The sequence below is a fragment of the Pongo abelii genome, chromosome 5, assembly GCF_028885655.2.
Source record: "Pongo abelii isolate AG06213 chromosome 5, NHGRI_mPonAbe1-v2.0_pri, whole genome shotgun sequence".
NCBI lineage: Eukaryota > Metazoa > Chordata > Mammalia > Primates > Hominidae > Pongo > Pongo abelii.
In genome coordinates, this window is record NC_071990.2 from 115,867,245 (window position 1) to 115,890,492 (window position 23,248).

The window sequence follows — 23,248 nt, forward strand, 5'->3', positions numbered from 1 at the left end:
TTCTCTGCACATGAGATGGGTCCTCTGAATACAGCACACTCATGGATCTTGACCCTTTATCCAATTCGCCAGTCTTTGTCTTTTAATTGGGGGCATTTAGCCCCCAATTAAATTTTATTTAATTAACCTTAAATATTACATTTAAGGTTAATATTGTTATGTGTGAATTTGATCTGCTCATTTTGATGTTCGCTGATTATTTTGCCCATTAATTGATGCAGTTTCTTCATAGCATTGATGGTCTTTCCAATTTGGCATGTTTTTGCAGTGGCTGGTACTGGTTGTTTCTTACCATGTTTAGTGCTTCCTTCAGAAGCTCTTGTAAGGCAGGCCTGGTGGTGACAAAATCTCTCAGCATTTGCTTGTCTGTAAAGGATTTTATTTCTCCTTCACTTATGAAGCTTGTTTGGCAGGATATGAAATTCTGGATCGAAAATTCTTTTCTTTAAGAATATTGAATACTGGTCCCCACTCTCTTCTGGCTTGTAGGGTTCTTGCTGAGAGATTCACTGTTAGTCTGATGGGCTTCCCTTTGTGGGTAACCCGACCTTTCTTTCTGACTGCCCTTAACATTTTTTCTTTCATTTCAATGTTGGTGAATCTGACAATTATTTGTCTTGGAGTTGCTCTTCTCAAGGAGACTCTTTGTGGTGTTTTCTGTGTTTCCTGAATTTGAATGGTGGCCTGCCTTGCTAGGTTGGGGATGTTCTCCTGGATAATATCCTGCAGAGTGTTTTCCAACTTGGTTCCATTCTCCCCATCACTTTCAGGTACATCTATCAAATGTAGATTTGGTCTTTTCACATACTCCCATATTTCTTGGAGGCTTTGTTCATTTCTTTTTACTCTTTTTTCTCTAACCTTGTTTTCTTGCTTCATTTCATTAATTTGATCTTCAATCACTGATACCCTTTCTTCCACTTGATCGAATAAGGTATTGAAGCTTGTGCATGCATCACGAAGTTCTTGTGCCATGGTTTTCGGCTCTATCACATCATTTAAGGTCTTCCCTACACTGTTTATTCTAGTTAGTCATTCGTCTAACATTTTTTCAAGGTTTTTAGCTTCCTTGCGATGGGTTTGAACATGTTCCTTTAGCTTGAGAAAGTTTGTTATTACTGACCTTCTGAAGCCTACTTCTGTCAACTTGTCAAAGTCATTATCCATCCAGCTTTGTTCTATTGCTGGCGAGGATCTGCGATCTTTTGGAGGAGAAGATGTGCTCTGGTTTTTAGAATTTTCAGCTTTTCTGCTCTGGTTTCTCCCCATGTTTGTGGCTTCATCTACCTTTGGTCTTTGATGTTGTTGACCTATAGGTGGGGTTTTGGTGTAGATGTCCTTTTTGTTGATGTTGTTGCTATTCCTTTCTGTTTGTTAGTTTTCCTTCTAACAATCAGTTCACTTAGCTGCACGTCTGTTGGAGTTTGCTGGAGGTCCACTCCAGACCCTGTTTGCTTGGGTATCACCAGTAGAGGCTGCGGAACAGCAAACATTCCTGCTTGATCCTTCCTCTGGAAACTTTGTCCCAGAGGGGCATCCACCTATATGAGGTGTCAGTCAGCCCCTACTGGGAGGTATCTCCTGATTAGGCTACATGGGAGTCAGGCACCCACTTGAGGAGGCAGTCTGTCCATTCTCAGAGCTCAACCACCTTGCTGGGAGAATCACTGCTCTCTTCAGAGCTACCAGACAGGGATGTTTAAGTCTGCAGAAGTTGTCTGCTGCCTTTTGTTCATCAATGCCCTGCCCACTGAGATGGAGTCTATAGAGGCAGTAGGCCATGCGAGCTGTGGTGGGCTCTGCCCAGTTCGAGCTTCCTGAACCTACTCAAGCCTCAGCAATGGTGGACATCCCTCCCCCAGCCAGGCTGACGCCTCACAGTTTGATCTCAGACTGCTGTGCTAGCAGTGAGCAAGGCTCCATGGGCATGGGACTGCGGGGCCAGGCACGGGAAAGAATCTCCTTGTCTGCCAGTTGCTAAGACCTTGGGAAAAGTGCAGTATTCAGGCAGAAGTGTCCCGTTTTTTCCAGGTATAATCTGTCCCAGCTTCCCTTGGCTAGGAAAGGGAAATCCTCCAACCCCCTGTGCTTCCCAGGTGAGGCAACACCCTGCCCTGCTTCAGCTCATCCTCCATGGGCTGCACCCGCTGTCCAACCAGTCCCAATGAGATGAACCAGGTATCTCAGTTGGAAATGCAGAAATCACCCGTCTTCTGCATTGACCACTCTAGGAGCTGCCAACTGGAGCTGCTCCTATTCAGCCATCTTTGAACAGATCTTGCGGCTGTATTTTTTTAAAACTAATTCACTGGAAAGGAAGTTTACGATTCAGAAGTTTATGACTCAGAAGTTCAGATGATTATTAATAAAGTGTCTCAGTACTGAAGCTGTTGCAGTGGGGTTCCCTCACCTCTCCAGAAAAGAACACACTCTTGGGAGCAGCTCCTCTCACCAGTGATTATGCTTATAATCCTTTAATATGAGTCATGATATAGAACACTTTTTGATCCTCACTCTCTCCACTGCCCCACTGCTACTCTCAACCCTGCTATTTTGGCTGGATCTTGGGCATAAGGCTTCAAAGACCAGCCAATTGATTTTTGAAAATTTGATAGAAACTGGAAAAAATAAAAGTAGTTCTCTTTATATGTATGCCTATATAAAGGTAGATATTTCAATTCATCATTGGCGCAGACTGTTTTTGTTTATTTGCTTCTTTTCGAAAGACCATCTGGATTGTTTCTTTAATTTCAGAAATATGGTCTTAAGGAAAACTGTAGAAATATGAATGGTCATTTTTAGACAGAGCAGTTAAGAGTTCTCTTGAATAATTCAATTTTTATTTGTATAAATTTAAGACGTACAAGTGAATTTTGTTAGATATACCATGGAGTGGTAAAGTCTAGGCTTTTAATATATTCATCACCCAAGTAATGTATGTTGTACCCATGAAGTAATTTCTCATCACCCACCCCTCTCCCACTCTCATCACCCTTTTGAGTCTCAAGTTTCTATCTGTCCACACTCTATGCCCATGGGTACACATTATTTAGCTCCCAGTTGTAAGTGACATGTGGTATTTATCTTTCTATTTTGGAATTAGTTCACTTAAGATAATTGCCTCCAATTCTATTCATGTTACTGTAAAAGAAACAATTTCATTTTTATGACTAAATAGTATTCTGTGGCATGCATATACCATATTTTCTTTATCCAGTCATGTATCAATGGATATTTAGGTTGATTCCATGTCTTTGTTACTGTGAATAGTGCTGCAACTTGTTATGTGTGTAGTTCAAGCTATGTTGCTTGTGTTTTCCTCCTCTGGGTGGATTTGGATTGTTCTTTGTATGGTAAAACATAGTTTGTACTCGTAAAATTGTATTTTGGCAGAGCAGTAGCTTACAGGAGATGGTGACTTAAGATGAAGAGAACTGCAAAAAGAATTTTGACCTTGACAGTAAGAAGGATTTAAAAAAGATGGTGAGCTGTTCTTTGTGTATCTCAGTTTAGATGATTTTCCTGATATATTGTGATATTAATGGTAAAACTCATGAAGTCTTGATTTGAGTTTAACATATTCAGCATCATACCTGCTTGCAAATTTCCCAACACTTTGGGGTTTATTCATTTTTTTTGTATGTCAAACCAAATCAAATACAATAGTCCCCCTACCCACCCTTATCTGTGGTTTTTCTTTCTGCAGCTTCAGTTACCCGTGGTCAACCATGGTCCAAAAATATGAAATGGGAAAATTTCAGAAATAAACAATTAATAAGTTTTGACCTTTGTGTTGTTGTGAGTAGCGAGATGAAATCTCACTTCCTGCTCCATCCTTCCTGGGATGTGAATCATCCTTTTCTCCAGCATATCCACGCTGTAGAAACCACCTGCCCTTAGTCACTTCCTAGCCATCTCCATGATCAGATCCACTGTCATGGCCTCACAGTGTTTGTGTTCAAGTAATCCTTATTTCACTTAAAAATGGCCCTGAAGTTCAAGAGTAGTGATGCTGGCATATTGTTATAATTGTTTGATGTTATTATTATTGTTGTTAATCTCTTACTGTGCCTAAATGATAAAACTTATCATCAGTATATGTGTAAAGGAGACAACAGTGTATATAGAATCCAGTACTATCCACAGTTTCAAGCATCCTCTGGAGGTCTTTGAATAAATCCTCTGAGGATAAGGGAGGACTATGATATACTAATAATTTTATTTTTAATATGTTTCTCTAAGGCAAGATTTTTCAATTTTTACACTATTTACATTTTAGGATCAGTAATTCTTTCTTGTGGGAATCTATCTTATGCATTGTAAGATGTTTAACGGTACCTTGGCCTCTACCTATTAGATGTTGGTACTACTCCCTCTCCAAGTTGTGACAACCAAATATGTCTCCAGACATTATCAAATTTTGCCTGAGAGTCAAAATTGTTTCTGGCAGAGAACCACACTGGTCTAAAGCCACCATTTCATTCCTTTAATGCTTTCTAAATTATCATGAGGGATCGTAGTCTTGCTATCTCTGGCATTGAATCTCTAATGTTACATGTTTTAGTTTTTAAATATGTCAGCACCACACTCCTGATAGCAATTTCAGTATTAGTCATCTATCACTATTATGCTGAGTAACAAATAGCACAGAAATGAAAAGTCACAGTTGCTTGTAACACCTAAGTTTATTTATCACTCATGTTATGTGTTAGCTGAGGCAGCTGTTGAGTTGGCTGTTTGTCATGTATCTTCTTCATGCCAAGATGAAGACTTTATTAGTAGTCGTCATTTGGAATATGATCTTCTCAAAGCAAAAGGAAACGCGGAAATACTTAACCATGTGATGGTTCATAAAGTTTCTGCTAGGATATAGAAAACTTCAGATCTACTATGCCAGTGCAAGTCATATGGTCAAGCCTGAAGTCAACTGCCTGGGAAAACTTACTCCCATGGGAAGACACTGAAGCTAAGACAGCAAATAATTGAGAACAATGATACAGTCTACAATGAGTACAATAACTCTTTAGGGTTATAGGGCAAGGCTTTATCCCTCCGGGCAGGAGATTTCCCTTTAGGATGTGGATATTCCCACTACCAATTTATCATCCTGAAAAAGGATAGATCCTGAGCTGAAACAAGGGACTGAGGGTTCAGGAACTACAGAGGAGAAAGAGAGAAAACTTTTCTTTAATATGGGCAACTTAATATTTGGATCTGGACTCTGAGGCATACTACATTAATGTACATAAGCTTCCCTCTGCTCCAAATAGATTAATCAGGAAATAAGCAGAGCTTCTTGGATAGGGAAATCGTGACCAAATTTGGCCTGGGTACCCTGAGAGTGGTCTCATCAAATGCAGTAATAAGTAACTTTCTTTCTCATACTGCATTCCCCATACCTTTGTATGGTACTATGGTACTATGTAGGCCGTGCTGTGGCTGTGTGGATTCAGGGTAAAAGTTGGCAAATGTTTTCTATACAAGGCAAGATAGTAAATATTTTCACCATTCTGGGTAACATGGTCTCTGGCTCAAGTCTTCAATTTTGCCATTGTAGCATGAATGCAACCAGAAACAATTTGCAAATGAACGTGTGTGTCTATGTTCCAATAAAACTATAAAAATAGGTGGTTGGGCTAGAACCTATGGTTTGTCATTCCCTGGTTTAACATAAAAGCTTGTTCTGTGCTTCAGATAAAGTGATAAAAAACACTTGACTCTCACTCCAATGCATTATCCACTCTCTAAGGCCAACAGAACTGCAGGAGTTGGCCAGTGGAGGTGCAATACAGTGGTCAGTCTAGAGAGGCTACAGCAGGTTGAATGACACACTTAACCTCTGAGGACCTGCCGAGAGACACCACAGAGAGTGGAAAGCAAACCCTGACACAGTGATATTATTTAGAATTTTTAAAATGCACTCCCTTTCTAGTGTATGTAATATACCACAATCCTTTTTGAGACAGAGTTTCACTTTTTCACCCAGGCTGGAGTGTAGTGGCACGATCTTGGCTCACTGCAACCTCTGGATCCCAGGTTAAAGTGATTCTCCTGCCTCAGCATCCCATGTATCTGGGATTACAGGTGTGTGCCACCATGCCCGGCTAATTATTTTTGTAATTTTTCAGTACAGACAGGGGTTCACCATGTTGGTCAGGCTGGTCTTGAACTCCTGACCTCAGGTGATCCACCTGCCTTGGCCTCCCAAAGTGCTGGGATTACAGGTGTGAGTCACCGTGCCCATCCCAGTCCTTTTTCTATGTCGTTCCATCAGAACATTTTAGTTCTGATGGAACTATATGGAAAATATTTTCACATCCCCCTAAAGGCTTTACATTATATATGTATGATAATCTAATTGGTATATTTCATCTGGAACTATTAACAATCATCACCATGATCCATGTAATTAGCCAGATTACTCAGTTAATAAAATGATCCACAAGTATTTACATTGCTGCTGCCATGTGCTTAGCATAATGCAAAAGACTGTAGGACAGTTCAAGGCAAATGTCCCAAATTTGACTGAGCCAGCTGGGAGTGAAGGAGAGTAGGTATCAAGTTGATGTATACGTTATTGGAGAAATTCCCATGAGTTGGCTAGACCCCAGCTACCACTGTTATGAGGAAAAGGCTGCTCGGGTATTCCTGTCATGCTCAAGGCGGCACATTGTGGGAGGAGACTGAGCCTGGAGGAGTCAGACCTTGGTGATTCCTGCAGAAACAGGCAGGGGCAGCAGTGGTTGACTTTGGCCTTGTCTTTTTCCCACTTTGCTAAAGTCCTGCCTGTTAAAATGCCACATTTCCTTGGCATGAGAACTTGACTTTTTCCCAAAAAGACTAAATGTTCCTCCTCCTGACTAAGAGTCACTGTCTGGGTCATGAATTTTGCTTTTGAGCTTCCTTGAGTCTAATGCATTCAACTGACCAGTGAATGAACTTTGGGAATACAACCTATTGCTAGGAAGGGGACTACTTGTTCCTAGATAATTGACTCTCTTCCTTATTTTGTTGTATAGAAAAAAACTAGATCAGTAAGATGAAAGGCTGTGTTGTGAGATTCCTGTTTCTGCTTTCCTCCAAAAGAAAATAATTTAAAGTGATTGAACTGCAGAATCACATTTTTGAGATAGAAAGGCTCTTAAAGATGTTCAAGTCCTTCTTTTAGAATTGAATTAATAACAATAATGATTTCAGATGTTTAAAATAATCAAACTAAAAGGATATAATAATTTTGTTTGTTATGTGCCCTCTCACAGCCCTTGCAATTTTTCATTGAAGGACCAGAGAACCCATTAAAATATAGTCAGGATATTAAAGGTCATCAAGCACGTTAAGAAAACTCAATATACGCTCAATGAAGAGTTTATAATTGGTAGTGGCAGAGATTCTAAGCTTTTAATATTATTTCACAAACCATGAAGATAAAAACAGAACAAGATCATGTATCCTCAATTTTAGTGCACATTAATGACAGTAGCCTTCAAAATTTTGTGTATGCTGATAAAAGGAAATAAAATTTCCAAGTATTGGAAATTCAGGACTGTATTATTGAGTATTTTTTACACCTTAAGTTATCATTTTATAAAAATGAAATATGCACTTGGTGATTTTTATTTTTTTACCTTCTATATGTTATCATTTTTAATAAAGCCAATTTGAAGTTATATATTCACAAGGATTTTCATATAAGCCTTCATGATCCAAGTTCTTTTAACCAATATTTTTTTCCTAAAGAGAAAGGCTACATGACTTTTCATTATGTTAAAAGTTCGGAGCAGATCACTTCCTACAGTCTCTACCTTCATAACTTCTCCATCTTGATTTAAACCACACAATATCCATCCCAATAGGCAGCTAACCTCATGTTACCAAAATTTCCATTAAAATTACTTTCTTCCTATTCATTCATAGCAATCCCAAGTTATAGAAAAATCAAATGGGTAACTGAAAATAAATATCTCATTCTGATACCATAATTTTTTGCACACATTGTAAATTAATTCAGCTAAGAAAGAAATGTTATCTGCTGATCTTTTAGAACTCCTTGTTTATTACCAGTGACTGTGTTCACTAACAGATACAATAACTGTAAGGTCATGCTATTAAGGACCTCTATAGTATGTTATTGAGAGTAAGATTTTTTTCTTAAAGATACAGTAAAGTAATTTTGAGGTTATGAAGCATTTTCTTTTCTTCAGCACTATAAAGGTAAAATGGACATGAGCACTCTAAATATTTTGTGTTAAGCAATAGAAGAATCTCTATAAACATATTAGAAAATAATGTTGAAAAAATAATCATTTTGTCTCCTAGATTGTTGTTTTCTTTAATTTTTTCCCTACTGCTATAATGTGCAGTAGGGAAAAAGATGTCCACAGTCTAACTGCAGGAACTTGTGAATATGTTAGTTTACATGGCAAAACGTACTTTGCAGGTGCAATTAATTTAAGACTTTGAGATGAATTGGTTTTCCTGGATTGGCCAAGTAGGACTAATGTAATCACATGGGTTCTTAAAAACTTTAGAACCTTCCCCTCTGGGCTATTGTCAGAGGGGCATGTAACTGTGGAAGGATAGTTGGACAGATGTAACATTAGTAGTTTTGAAGATGGAGGAGGGACTGCAAATGAAAGAATGTGGGCAGCCTTTTGAAGATACAGAAAGAAAGAAAACAGATTTCTCCCTTTAGCCTAATAAAAGAAATGCAGCCCTACTGACACCTTGATTTTTAGCCCAGTATTGAACTTTCAACTTACAGAAGTATAAAATAATAAATTCATGATATTTTGAGCCTCTAAATCTGGGTCAACTTGTTAGAGAAGCAAAACAAAACTAACTAGCCTCTAAATTTGGGTCAACTTGTTAGAGAAGCAAAGCAACCCATGGTTGTTTTCTTAATTATCCAGTTTTCCATTTGACCTCAGAATGTATTCAGTCTAACATCTTACAGTATCTCATCTTTTACTGCTTCCTCTGGTTTCATATGTGATAGTTCTTATTAGTACTCAATTTTTCAGATTTCAAGAAGAACATAACTTATGCCAAATAGCCTCAGCTGTATCATATGAACTGTGTACTTCTAAAACTTTAATAAGCCTCCATATATGCTTTTAATTTTAAAGTAATTTAACTGCATTTGACTCAACATAAAAAAAATGCATTTATTTCATTTGGAACTCAGTAACTTTTGTTCATTTCAGGTTTTATTTTCCCCTTCTTATATCCCTTTTAGCTTTTCCTGCATCAGCAACCAGAAGAACAAATAATGGAAAAATTTCCATTGCTAGTAGGTATTACACAATTATCTCTGCTCTCCTTCTTCTCTAATTTATGCAGCAAACATCATTTGGCAATAATCCTAATGGTGAAATAAAAACTAGGAACTTTTAAAGAAACCATTATATTCCCATATAGATAGCCTCCTAAAATTGCCCTGGTCTTGTCCACTAAAACAACGTTCTCTCATATAAACATCATTAGTAAAATAGATGGTGCGTCTTCAGAGATTTTTTTTTCAAACAACAACAACAACAACAACAAAACCTCAGTAATTTTCTTAAGAAAAAAATACCCTTACAAAAACATGAGAATTATGATTTTCTTCTTTAAATAATGTCAAAAATACAAATGTAGATCCTCAAAATAATTCACTATCAACTTAGTTGCATCTTGATTTAAGACCAGTATCTCTAGAGTCAGAGAATATTTTTTTCTTCTTTTTATTTAGTTGGAATATAACTCATATATGATGAAATTCACATATCTTAAAGGTTTATGTCTATGAGTTTTGTAAACTATGTCCCTAATGTTTCCACCAACCATAGAATCCTCTCATCAACCCAGGAAGTGTCTTTGTTCTTGTATCAGTCCACTTTCATGCTGCAGTTAAAGACATACCTGAGACTGGGAAGAAAAACAGGTTTAATAGACTTACAGTTCCACATGGCTAGGAAGGCTTCACGATCATGGCAGAAGGCAAGGTGGAGCAAGTCACATCTTACATGGATGGTCAGGCAAAGAAAGAGAAGTTGTGCAGGGGACCTCCTCTTTATAAAAATATCAAATCTCAGCTGGGCGTGGTGGCTCACGCCTGTAATCTCAGAATTTTCGGAGGCCGAGGTGGGTGGATCACGAGGTCAGGAGATCAAGACCATCCTGTGAACACGGTGAAACCCTGTCTCTACTAAAAATACAAAAAATTAGCTGGGCATGATGGTGGGCACCTGTAGTTCTGGCTACTTGGGAGGCTGAGGCAGGAGAATGGTGTGAACCTGGGAGGCGGAGCGGCAGTGAGCCAAGATCGTGCCACTGCACTCCTGCCTGGGTGACAGAGAGAGACTCCATCTCAAAATATATATATATATGTATAGAGACTTATTCACCATCAGGAGAAAAGCACAGGAAAGACCTGCCCCCATGATTCAATTACCTCCTACTGATTCAATTACCTCCATGATTCAATTACCTCCATCATTTACATGACAAATGATGTTAGCCACCTTTTTATGTGCTTATTAAATGTTTGTGTATCTTTATTTGTGATGTACTTTTGTGAGCCATTTTTTATATGGGTTTTTTGTTGCAATTTTAGGAATTTTTAAAATATATGCTGAATATAATTCCTTTGTTAGGCATATGTGTGACAAATTTTTTTCCTTTCTGTGGTCCACTTATTTATCTCATTAAGAATGTCTGTTGATGAGTGGAGATTTTTATTTTGATGAAGTCTAAATTATTATTTTGTTTCTTTTGTGGTTAGGGCTTTTTAGGTCATGTCTAATAAAACATTGCCTACAATACAGTAGGTTAATTTTATGTGTCAACTTGACAGGTCCAAAGGGTAACACTATTCTGGATGCTGAAATTGGCTGACTGAGTAGAACAGATTACCCTTCCTAATGTGGGTGGGCCTCATCCCATTAGTCAAAAGTTCCCATAAAACAAAAAGCTGACCTTCTTCTAAGTGAGAGAGAATGCTTCCTGCCTTCACACTGGAACCAAATCATTGGCCTTCCAGGATCTCCAGCTTGCTGACTCACCCTGAAGATCTTGGAACCTGAGAGCCTCCATAATCATGTAAGCCAATTTCTCATAATAAATCTTTTCACACACACACACACACACACACACAATTGGTTCTTTCTGGAGAACTGTAACATACCTAGTCTAAGGTCATGAAGGTCTTCTCTTGTTTCCTTGTATAAGCTTTAGGATTCTAGCTTTTTTTTTTTTTTTTTTTTTTTGAGAAAGGGTCTTACTCTGTCACTCAGGCTGCAGTGCAGTGGCATGAACACAACTTACTGCAGCCTGGACTCCCTAGGCTCCAGTGATCCTCCTGCATCAGCTTCCTGAGTAGCTGGGACTACAGGAGCATGCCAGCATGCCTAGCTTATTTATTTATTTATTTATTTATTTATTTATTTATTTATTTATTTTTTATTTTTTATTTTTTGAGACAGAGTCTCGCTCTGTCGCCCAGGCTGGTGTGCAGTGGTGAGAGCTCAGCTCACTGCAAGCTCTGCCTCCCAGGTTCACACTATTCTCCTGCCTCAGCCACTCGAGTAGCTGAGACTACAGGTGCCCACCACCATGCCCGGCTAATTTTTTGTATTTTTATTAGAGACTGGGTTTCACTGTTTTAGCTAGGATGGTCTTGATCTCCTGACCTCGTGATCCGCCCACTTCAGCCTCCCAAAGTGCTGGGATTACAGGCATGAGCCACCGTGCCCAGCCGTTAATTTCCTAATTTTTTGTAGAGATAGGGTATTGCCATGTTGCCCAGGCTGGTCTCAAACTCTGGGGATTAAGTGATCCTCTTGCCTCAGCCTCCCAAAGTGCTGGGATTATAGGTGTGAGCTACCATGCTGGGCCATTGTCTTAAATGAATTTTTGAGTATGGAGTAAAGTAGGAGTTGAGATGATTTTTTATTCCTCCCTGAATATTTTCCATTGTTCCAGCACAATTTCTTTAAAAGCTTTTCTTTCCCCATTGAAATGACTTTGTAAATTGATCAAAAATCAATAGTCCATATAGATGTGCAAATATTTCTGTACTCTATATTTTCCTAATGTTTATTTTTCCTGGTGCTATTACCATAGTGTCTTAAATATTGTAACTTTACAGTAAGGCTTGTAATTAGATATAGAAGGTCCTCCAAATTTGTTCAAGATTGTTTTGATATTTGTATTTTCATATAAATTCCAAAATGAATGTGTCAATTCCCTCCAAAAAATGTCTGGAACATTTTGGGTATTGCATTGAAACTGAAGATGTGAAATAAACATATTAGCATTATTGAATCTTATACTTCATTTGCATGTAATATCTATTTAAGTTTTCATTAACTACTCCTAACAATATTTTAAGTTTTTAATATAAACATTTTTCACACCTTCTGTTCGATTTGCTTCTAGGTATTTGGTATTTTCTAATGTTATTGTTTCTTAATTTTGTTCTTCTCTTAATATAAATGAGGTCTTATAGATAATTTATAATAAAAAGAAATATATATATTTTTAAGAAAACTCTATTTGATAACTGCTGCGTCTGGGACCATTTCTATGTCTGCTCTTCTTGAGTATCTCCTCTCTTTACTATGAATCAGATTTTTATACTTATTGTGAGTTACATACTTTTTATTACATGCTGGATATTATGTATAAAATAGAGGCTGAAATAAATATTTATACCTAGAAAAGCGTATGTTCTGAGAAAAAAAGGCAGCTCAGTGTAGTTTTAAGAATATTAGGCATGCAAAATTTATCAGGCCCAAAAAGGCAAGAGCAGAGACTTCAGTTGCTCTCCTAAACCACCCCTACCCCAACACACCCATCATGTTCTAGTTTAATTGTAGAAAGGCATTTTGTTTTTTCTTTCCTTCTAAGTAGTTTCCAGACTAGCTGATAAATTACCTAAAATGTTACCACAAGTTGCACTATGTGACCTTCACACATTATCTTCATGTTCCTGGAATTTGTGATACAAAGAATTATGTATAACCAACCAATAACTTATGTCAACTTAAGAACTGCTCTTTCTTTTTTCCTTTAAAAACTGACTTGTAACTGCTGCGAATCAAAGCATATATTCAGGGCAAGTTGAACCCATGGCTTCTGGTTTATGGTCTTCAAACTTGGCCTAAAGAAACTCTCTGCTTACACTAATTTTGTCTCAGTTTCTTTCCTTAGGTCGACAGTTTCTTCTTTTGTCAGGCTGTTAGTGTGGGGAGCTGAGTTCATCTAAAAGGTATTTGATTTGGGTAGACTTTGATGCAGCTCCAGTTATAGTTTACAATTGGTTTCAGACTTTGGAGAATCAGGACTTCTCCTTAATCAGGGATTGAGATTCTAGCATGTCAAGACTCTTTACGCTTTACAACTTAGGTGCCAGTTTTCTGCATGATGTGAAATTCTCTCTCTCTCTCTCTCTCCCTCTCTCTCTTTCTCTCTCTCCCTCTCTCTTTCTTCTTTAAAGTCTGTCAGCCCACTTTATAGTGGCTAGGGCATTCTTGTCCTCCATCTCCATCTCTGACTTTCCAAACATTAGAAGATCTTCTGTTCTACTGACATTTCCTCGGCTTTCTGAAGGCCTTTACAAGTGTGTTACATGAAAGCTTGGAGTGCTTCATGACTTCCAGCAATCCTGCATTACTACCATCAGTCTTCAGCAAGATGTAGCCTTACTTGTGGAAGAAAGCCTATTTGCCTTAGGGGATGTGGGCACTCTCTCAGCTCTTTCAGATTTTGTTGCATTAAAACTATTCATGCATTCACTAAAGACTCAAAAAAAGTTAATAAGTGAGTATAAACTCCAAATGGCTTGGGCTCCTTAGGATTTCCATTAATCGATATAGGCCACATATGGCCATTGAAAGTTCATTAAAATTTAACTGGTTACTCTTTGCCCCAGTGCAGGTGATTTTGATGATAGCAGTGCAAGTTTCTTCTCTTCTGGAAGAGTTCATCATTTTCTGGAGTTTAATTCATTCAGGTTCTCTTTGACTTCAGCTATCTGGTGGGTTTAAAAAATAGTGTAATGAAGTTTTTCTGGCTTGTTCTCATTATTGTTTTGTATGAGAATCAGAAGTCCAAAATCAATGTGTTCTTTTTAAGTCGATGGTGTTGCCAAGAGCCAATGGTATGGAATTGTTCTTACATCTGAAAGCAACTTCTTTGATTTTATATTTTTCTTCTGTTTTTGATTTATCTGTCATTGATTTATGGTGATGATAAAGTCACCTAATTTTGAAAAGACGAATTCTTTGGGAACCCAACATAAACTTTTAAGTCAAGAAAAAACGGTTACTATTTCATATGCCTGAATAAAAGAAATGTGATTTTTTTTTTAATCAGATGGCTCTGCCTTTGCTAGTCCAACGATATGGTTTGGCTGTGTCCCCACCTAAATCTCATGTTGAATTATAGCTCCCGTAATTCTCATGTGTTGTGGGAGCGATTCTGTGGGAGATAATTGAATCATGGAGTTGGTTTCCCCCATACTGTACTCAGGGTAGTGAATAAGTCTCAGGAGATCTGATGGTTTTATAAGGAGTTTCCCTTTTCACTTGGTTCTCCTTTTCTCTCTTGTCTGCCACCATGTAAGACATGCCTTTTACCTCTGCCATAATTGTGAGGCCTCCCCACCCACATAGAACTGAGTCCATTAAGCCTCTTTTTCTTATAAGTTACACAGTTTTGGGTATGTCTTTATCAGCAGCAGGAAAACAGACTAATATACCCAGTAAGCTATGTCTTTTAGAGATGTACATTAAGCCATAACTTAGTGCCTCTATATAATAATAATTTCTATGGGTTCACATTTTTGTGTGAGTGGAAACTTGTCTTTTGATTAGGAAGGCTGGTGTGATTATGAGTACATTTCCATCCTTTGAGGTCCCTACTTCCTACTTCTCAAGGGTAGATATTTAAGAGTCTTTCCCTTACCGTCTTACCTTTCTGTGCTCTACTATCAGGACACTCTAACAACAGTGTGGTGGTTAATAGCTTGGGCTCAGGAGCCTGATGGTTTTTATTTTTTATTTTTACTTTTTGTGGGAATATAGTAGGTGTATATATTTATAGTGTATGCGAGCTATTTTGATACAGGCATGCAATGCATAATAGTCACATTTAGGGTAAATGGGTATCCATCAACTCAAGCATTTATCTTTTCTTTGTGATACAAGCAATCCAATTATACTGTTTTAGTTATTTAAAACTATAATTAATTATTGTTGACTGTAGTCCCCCTGCTGTGCTATCAAGTACTAGATCTTATTCATTCTATCTAACTATATTTTTGATGGTTTTGATTGGCATCTTAATCACACTCCATCTGTTGGGCAACTAGGTCATGGTACTTAATCTCTCTAGTCTTCAGTTTTCAAATTTATCACATGCAGAAAGTAGCACTATCTATCTCACATAGTAATTTTTAATATTAAATTGGTTGATACATAAAAACCTTTAAAATAGTGTACAGCACATAATGAGTACTTAATAAATGTTAGCTTATATTATTTCATAGTGTTTAAAGAACAATTTCAATGGCTAGGTGGCGTGCAAAGCAATTTGCAAGCACCATCTCACTTAAGAATCCCTAAAATCCTGGGAGACCAGTATGAACACAGCCACTATGCTGATGAGGAACAGAGCCCTCAGAAATAACGCCGCGTATCTACAACTATCTGATCTTTGACAAGCCTGACAAAAACAAGCAATGGGGAAAGGATTCCCTATTTAATAAATGGTGCTGGGAAAACTGGCTAGCCATATGTAGAAAGCTGAAACTGGATCCCTTCCTTACACCTTATACAAAAATCAATTCAAGATGGATTAAAGACTTAAACATTAGACCTAAAACCATAAAAACCCTACAAGAAAACCTAGGCATTACCATTCAGGACATAGGCATGGGCAAGGACTTCATGTCTAAAACACCAAAAGCAATGGCAACAAAAGCCAAAATTGACAAATGGGATCTAATTAAACTAAAGAGCTTCTGCACAGCAAAAGAAACTACCATCAGAGTGAACAGGCAACCTACACAATGGGAGAAAATTTTCACAACCTACTCATCTGACAAAGGGCTAATATCCAGAATCTACAATGAACTCCAACAAATTTACAAGAAAAAAGCAAACAACCCCATCAACAAGTGGGCGAAGGACATGAACAGACACTTCTCAAAAGAAGACATTTATGCAGCCAAAAAACACATGAAAAAATGCTCACCATCACTGGCCATCAGAGAAATGCAAATCAAAACCACAATGAGATACCATCACACACCAGTTAGAATGGCAATCATTAAAAAGTCAGGAAACAACAGGTGCTGGAGAGGATATGGAGAAATAGGAACACTTTTACACTGTTGGTGGGACTGTAAACTAGTTCAACCCTTGTGGAAGTCAGTGTGGCGATTCCTCAGGGATCTAGAACTAGAAATTCCATTTGACCCAGCCATCCCATTACTGGGTATATACCCAAAGGACTATAAATCATGCTGCTGTAAAGGCACATGCACACATATGTTTATTGCGGCACTATTCACAATAGCAAGGACTTGGAACCAACCCAAATGTCCAACAATGATAGACTAGATTAAGAAAATGTAGCACATATACACCATGGAATACTATGCAGCCATAAAAAATGATGAGTTCATGTCCTTTGTAGGGACATGGATGAAATTGGATATCATCATTCTCAGTAAACTATCGCAAGAACAAAAAACCAAACACCACTTATTCTCACTCATAGGTGGGAATTGAACAATGAGAACACATGGACACTGGAAGGGGATCATCACACTCTGGGGACTGTTGTGGGGTGGGGGGAGGGGGGAGGGTTGGCATTGGGAGATATACGTAATGCTAGATGACGAGTTAGTGGGTGCAGTGCACCAGCATGGCACATGTATACATATGTAACTAACCTGCACATTGTGCACATGTACACTAAAACCTAAAGTATAATAATAATAAATTAAAAAAAATGTTTAAAAGATCACTACTCATGCTTTGTTGTTTAGCATTTAACTCTAGCACGTCTTGGCACGGCACTGTTGCCGTGCCAAGACAATATTAGGTTGTCTTGTTCACATTTTGGAGGGGCTTATTTTGTAAGGTCATTAGGATGATATTTAGAGGCTGGGAAGGGGAGTAATTTGTGAAATGAATCCCGTGATTGGAAAGACATAACATGCCACCTAAAGGTTCATTACTTATCACCTCATTGGGGTTGGAGAAACAGTTTTTGAGAATATTTTAGACACAATTTTTATTTTAGCAGAACATTGGACTACATGAATTCTTCCTACTTTCAAAGTGCATGACTTTTTAAAGCATGTCTCAATTCTTCTGTTATATTCAAAATTAAAAAAATTTAAATAAAATGTTTTAGTTATATTGTTGTTTTGGTGTACAGACATTTTTCCTCAGGGAAAAGACATTGTTAGGTTATTGTTTTCCAGAATAATAAAGGCAGCAAGTCATTTTTTATTCAAAGACTAATCTGATTAAGGTTTACAAGGTTCAGAGCAATAGAAAATAGAATATTCAACATAAATATATTCTGGGGTCATAATGTAAGTGTTTTATTTATGGTATCTATCTTATTAATAAATTTAAATTGATTCTTACATGAATCAAATAATTTAAAAGGATGTAAGTAATTCACTGAGCAAAACTCTGCTTCAGGTCAGATTTTCAGTCTTTGCAAAATCCCGAAAATGTGATTTCCATGTTCATTACACTAAAACAAAGAAAACCCATTAAAATAATGTCGCACTGACAAATTAAAGTTTGTATTTTAATTTTCCCTGATACCATTAACATTATAGATTATTAAAACTAAAATACTTTTAGAAATCTAATTTATTTTCATTCTTTAAGGTCATTTTCTTTTTTTGTATTCTTCTCAGGTTGGGAACTGAATGAAGGCTGGTTTTTCTTTTTTGTTTTAAGCCTATTTTTTTCTGGTCTTCATGCAGTATAATTGTTTTATAAACAAAGCTGGAAAAGAGTTTAAATGAACTTTCCATAATAATGTTTAAAAATGTTCAGGAACAGTTTTTTTCAAACTGTTCTAAAAAATATTCACTGAGTTCTTCCATTAATTTGCCTAAAAATTACAATAAAATAACAATAAATAATATTTATGACAATGAGCCACCTGAAGTTTGAAATATAATAAACTGTCACTGTCAAAGAGAAATGTCAGCTTTAAAATGGTAATGACTTGTAAAGTGAGAGACCATGCATGTAATGGTATTTAAAGATCTTAGAAAGGTGACATATATTTCTAATTATTCATAAAAACATCCATGTTGTGATGTGGAATATTTTGGGGGGCATTAAAAGTAATATTAAAACAAATTACATAATATAGAAAAGTATAGGACAGGTGCAGTGGCTCATGACTGTAATCCCAGCACTTTGGGAGGCCGAGACGGGCAGATCACGAGGTCAGGAGATTGAGACCATCCTGGCTAACACGGTGAAACCCCGTCTCTACTAAAAATACAAAAAAAATAGCTGGGCTTGGTGGCAGGTGCCTGTAGTCCCAGTTACTCGGGAGGCTGAGGCAGGAGAATGGCATGAACCCGGGAGGCAGAGCTTGCAGTGAGCCGAGATTGCACCACTGCACTCCATCCTGGGCGACAGAGCAAGACTCTGTCTCAAAAAAAAAAAAAAAAGAAAAAAAAAGAAAAAAAAATATAAAAGTATAGAGAATAAATAATACATAACAAATTTACTTATATACATTTCCATATATGAAAACTGCAAACATTTTGTTGTATTTTCTCCAGGATATATTTCTATTTTTCTCAGTACTCCAAATATAGTTACTAATCAGCTGTTTTTTACTTAACATTATATGCCATTAACATTTTTCCAATATCATTAAGAATTCTTCCAAAAAGTTTTTATTAATTGCATGTTATTGTGAAGCATAAACAAAATACAAAATAGTATTTTCCTCTCATTCCTGTGCTTACAGCATTTCTGTTGTCTTGCTTCACATTTTTGTTATTAATATAAACATTGAAATGAACATCATCAATTTGAAACTTTTCATGTATTCATCATTAATTTATTCATATACTTTTCTAGAAGTTGAACTGCTAAGTAAAGAGGATTAAATATTTTCCAGATTTAACACACATTGGTAAACTGTTTTCTAGGAATGATGGACCAATTTACATTCCAAATAACAATAAAAAGCAACAATCAATTTAGACTTGAGACCATTGCACTTGGTCTTTTGAGTATTCATTAAAAATTCTATAGGTGAAAAATTGCAACTTCTTGTTTTAAATTACATTTATTTAATTACTAGTTAGCTTAAGTTTAAAACAAATGTATTCATTAAATCATTTCTTTTTCAGTGAGTTTTGCACTAATGTTCTTTCTCCATTTTTTGTATATTGTATTGTTTTTCTTTGTAAATTTAAAATATTAACTATCGGTTGTATTAATTGAAAATATTTTTCTTAGTCTTTTAATTAGCTTTTAAACATTTTATGTGTGTGTATTGTAGTTGTTACGTATTTATGTGCTTTTCTCTCTTTTTTAGAAGGTTTATTTTTAATAATTAGGAAATGTTTTCTAGTTCAGAGAGATAATTATTTTACTAACCTGGTGTCCTCTAATTTTTCCTTGCTCTTCCTTTATGACTTCTCTCTGTAAACTTAGTTCAACTTTCTGGAGTTTATTTCAGTGTTTGGAGTGAGAAAGAAACTTTTAGTTAAAAAATACAACTTAAAAAAATTAAAATAAGAAATGAAAAGTTTAATCTCCCTTTTCACTACTTCCTGCCTCCAGTTTCCATGAAAAGAAGTAACCTTAATATGTATTTATTCATTTACTCTTTCATGTATTCATTTTAGATTACTCATCCATTTGGCAAAGATTTTAGAGATCCTACTATGTATCAGCCACTATTGCAAATACCAGAGATAATGGTGAACTGCCTTCACAGAACCCTCCTTGTAACAGAGTGGGGCAGAGAAGATTAAGGGTTAAATACACGAATAAACACAATAATTTCAGAGAGTGATCAATGTTATGAAGAGGGGGAAAACACATTAATGGGCTAAAGAGCAATGTGGAGGGGCACTGAGGGAAAATTTCATTTCTCATCTCTAGCATTTTACTTATTTTATATAGGTGATTAAAAAAACTCTCTGAGGAGGCGACATTTAACTTAAGATGTAGAGGAAGAGGCATCAGCTATGGAAAATTTGGGTAAAGTAGTTCCAAGCAGAGGGAGGAGTAAATATAAAGGCGCTGAGGTAGAACCAGATTGACATATTTGAAGAACAGAAAAAGGAAGAGCCAGAAGCACTGAGGTTTAAGGGGAGGAAAAAGGCACCCCAGTAAGGGCAGAGGTAATTTCCCTAGAGATTGCCTCATGGACTACTTCTACAATCCATTTCTCAGATTTTGAATCAATTCTCTGCATGTGTATTTGGGGCTAATGTTTTAATTCCTGCAGCATTTGAATGCTTGGGGAGTGTATGTAGCATGGATTACTGCTAGGGGTATTCGAGGGCTGACAGACTTGGGTCCAAACGTCTTTACTGTCACTTACTAAATGTGTAATCTTGGGCAAGATACACAGCCCCTTTAAGACCTGAAGCTTCCTCAGCTGTAAAAGGAGAAATAAAAATTCCCACCTTACAGAATTGTTGGAAAAATTAAGTAAGATAGCATTTGTAACAGATTAGCTTGGCAGCAATAGTAAGCCAAAAAAGTTACAATTTGGTAGGAAAATACCTTTTATTATTATTTTACAATTATTCTTTCAGATCTGCTTTAGAATGTCTAAGATATCCTACAATAATTCTTTGGGGATTTAAAATATTTAGATTTTTTTTACACCTGTAGGTTAACTAAAGGAGTATTGACATCTTATTATTCCCATCTGGAAACATTCAGTCATTTAAATGGGAGAAAAGTTTTGCAATCTACTCATCTGACACAGGTCTAATATCCAGAATCTACAAGGAACTTAAACAAATTTACAAGAAAAAGACAAATAACCCCATCAAAGGATATGAACAGACACTTCTCAAAAGAAGACATTTATGTGGCCCAACAAACATATGAAAAGAATCTCAACATCACTGACCATTAGAGAAATGCAAATCAAAACCACAATGTGATAGCACCTAACTCCAGTAAGAATGGCGAATATTAAAAAGTCAAGAAACAATAGATACTGGCAAGACTGTGGAGAAATAGGCATGCTTTTACACTGTTGGTGGGAATGTAAAAAAATCTACAACCAGAGATAACATTTGACCCAGTAATCCCATTACTGGGCATATACCCAAAGAACTTTAAATCATTCTACTGTAAAGACACATGCACACGTATGTTTATGCAGCACTCTTTACAGTAGCAAAGACATGGAATCAACCCAAATGCCCATCAATAATAGACTGAATAAAGAAAATGTGGTACATATACACCATGGATACACCATGGAATACTATACAGCCAAAAAAAGGAATGAGATCATGTCCTTTGCAGGGACATGGATGAAGCTGGAAGTCATCATACCCAGCAAACTAACACAGGAACAGAAAACAAAACACCACATGTTATCACTCATAAGTGGGAGCTGAACAATGAGAAGACATGGATACAGTGTGGGGAAAACACATACCAGGGCCTGTTGGGGGTTGGGAGACAAGGGGAGGGAGAGCATTAGGACAAATACCTAATGTATGCATGGCTTAAAACTTAGATGACAGGTTGATAGTGCAGCAAACCACCATGGCACATGTATATCTATGTAACAAACCTGCATATTCTGCACATGTGTCCTGGAACTGAAAATAAGATAAAAATAAAAATAACAAAATAAAATAAAATAAAATAAATATCTGATATGGTTTGGCTGTGTCCCCATTCAAACCTCAACTTGAATTGTATCTCCCAGAATTCTCACATGTTGTGGGAGGGAGCCAGGGGGAGGTAACTGAATCATGGAGGCTGGTCTTTTGCATGCTATTTTCATAATAGTGAATAAGTCCCATGAGATCTGATGGGTTCATTAGGAGTTCCACTTTTGCTTCTTCCTCATCTTCTCTTGCTGCTCCAATGTAAGAAGTGCCTTTTGCCTTCTGCCGTGATTCTGAGGCCTCCCCAGCCATGTGGAACTGTAAGTCCAATTAAACCTCTTTTTCTTCCCAGTCTCATGTACATCTTTATCAGCAGCATGAAAACAGACTAATACAGTAAATTGGTACCAGGAGTGGGGTGTTGTTGAAAAGATACCTGAAAATGTGAAAGTGACTTTGGAACAGGGTAACAGTCAGAGGTTGGAACAGTTAGAGGGCTCAGAGGAAGACAGGAAAATGTGGGAAAGTTTGGAACTTCCTAGAGATTTGTTGAATGGCTTTAACAAAAATACTGATAATGATATGAACAATAACGTCTAGGCTGAGGTGCTCTCAGATGGAGATGAGGAACTTGTTGGGAACTACATCAAAGGTTACTCTTCTTGTTTTTTTTTTTTTTTTTTTTTTTTTGAGACAGAGTCTTGCTCTTGTTATGTTTTAGCAAAGAGACTAGTGGCATTTTTCTCCTGCCCTAGAGATTTGTGGAACTTTGAATGTGAGAGAGATGCTTTAGTGTATCTAGTGGAAGAAATTTCTAAGCAGAAAAGCATTCAAGAGGTGACTTGGATAATGTTAAAAACATGCTGTTTTAAAAGGGAAACAGAGCATAAAATTTCAGAAAATTTGCAGCCTGATGATGCAGTGAAAAAGAAAAACCCATTTTTTTGAGGAGAAATTCAAGCCAGCAGCAGAAATTTGCAAAAGCAGCAAGGAGCCTAACGTTATTCCCCAAAACCATGGGGAAAATGTCTGCAGGCCATGTCAGAGACCTTCATGGCAGTGCCTCCCATCACAGGCCCAAAGGCCCAGAAGGAAAAAGTGTTTTCAGGGGCCAGGCCCAGGGTCCCTGTGCTGTGTGCAACCTAGAGACTTGGTGCCCTGCATCTCAGCTGCTCCAGCAGTGGCTGAAGGGAGCCAATGTAGAGCTCAGGCCATGGCTTCAGAGGGTGCAAGCCTCAAGCCTTGGCAGCTTCCATGTGGCGTTGAGCCTGTAGGGACACAGAAGTCAAGAACTGAGGTTTGGGAACCTCCGCCTAGATTTCAGAAGATGCATAGAAATGCTGGGATGCCCAGGCAAAAGTTTGCTGCAGGGACAGGGCCCTCATGGAGAAC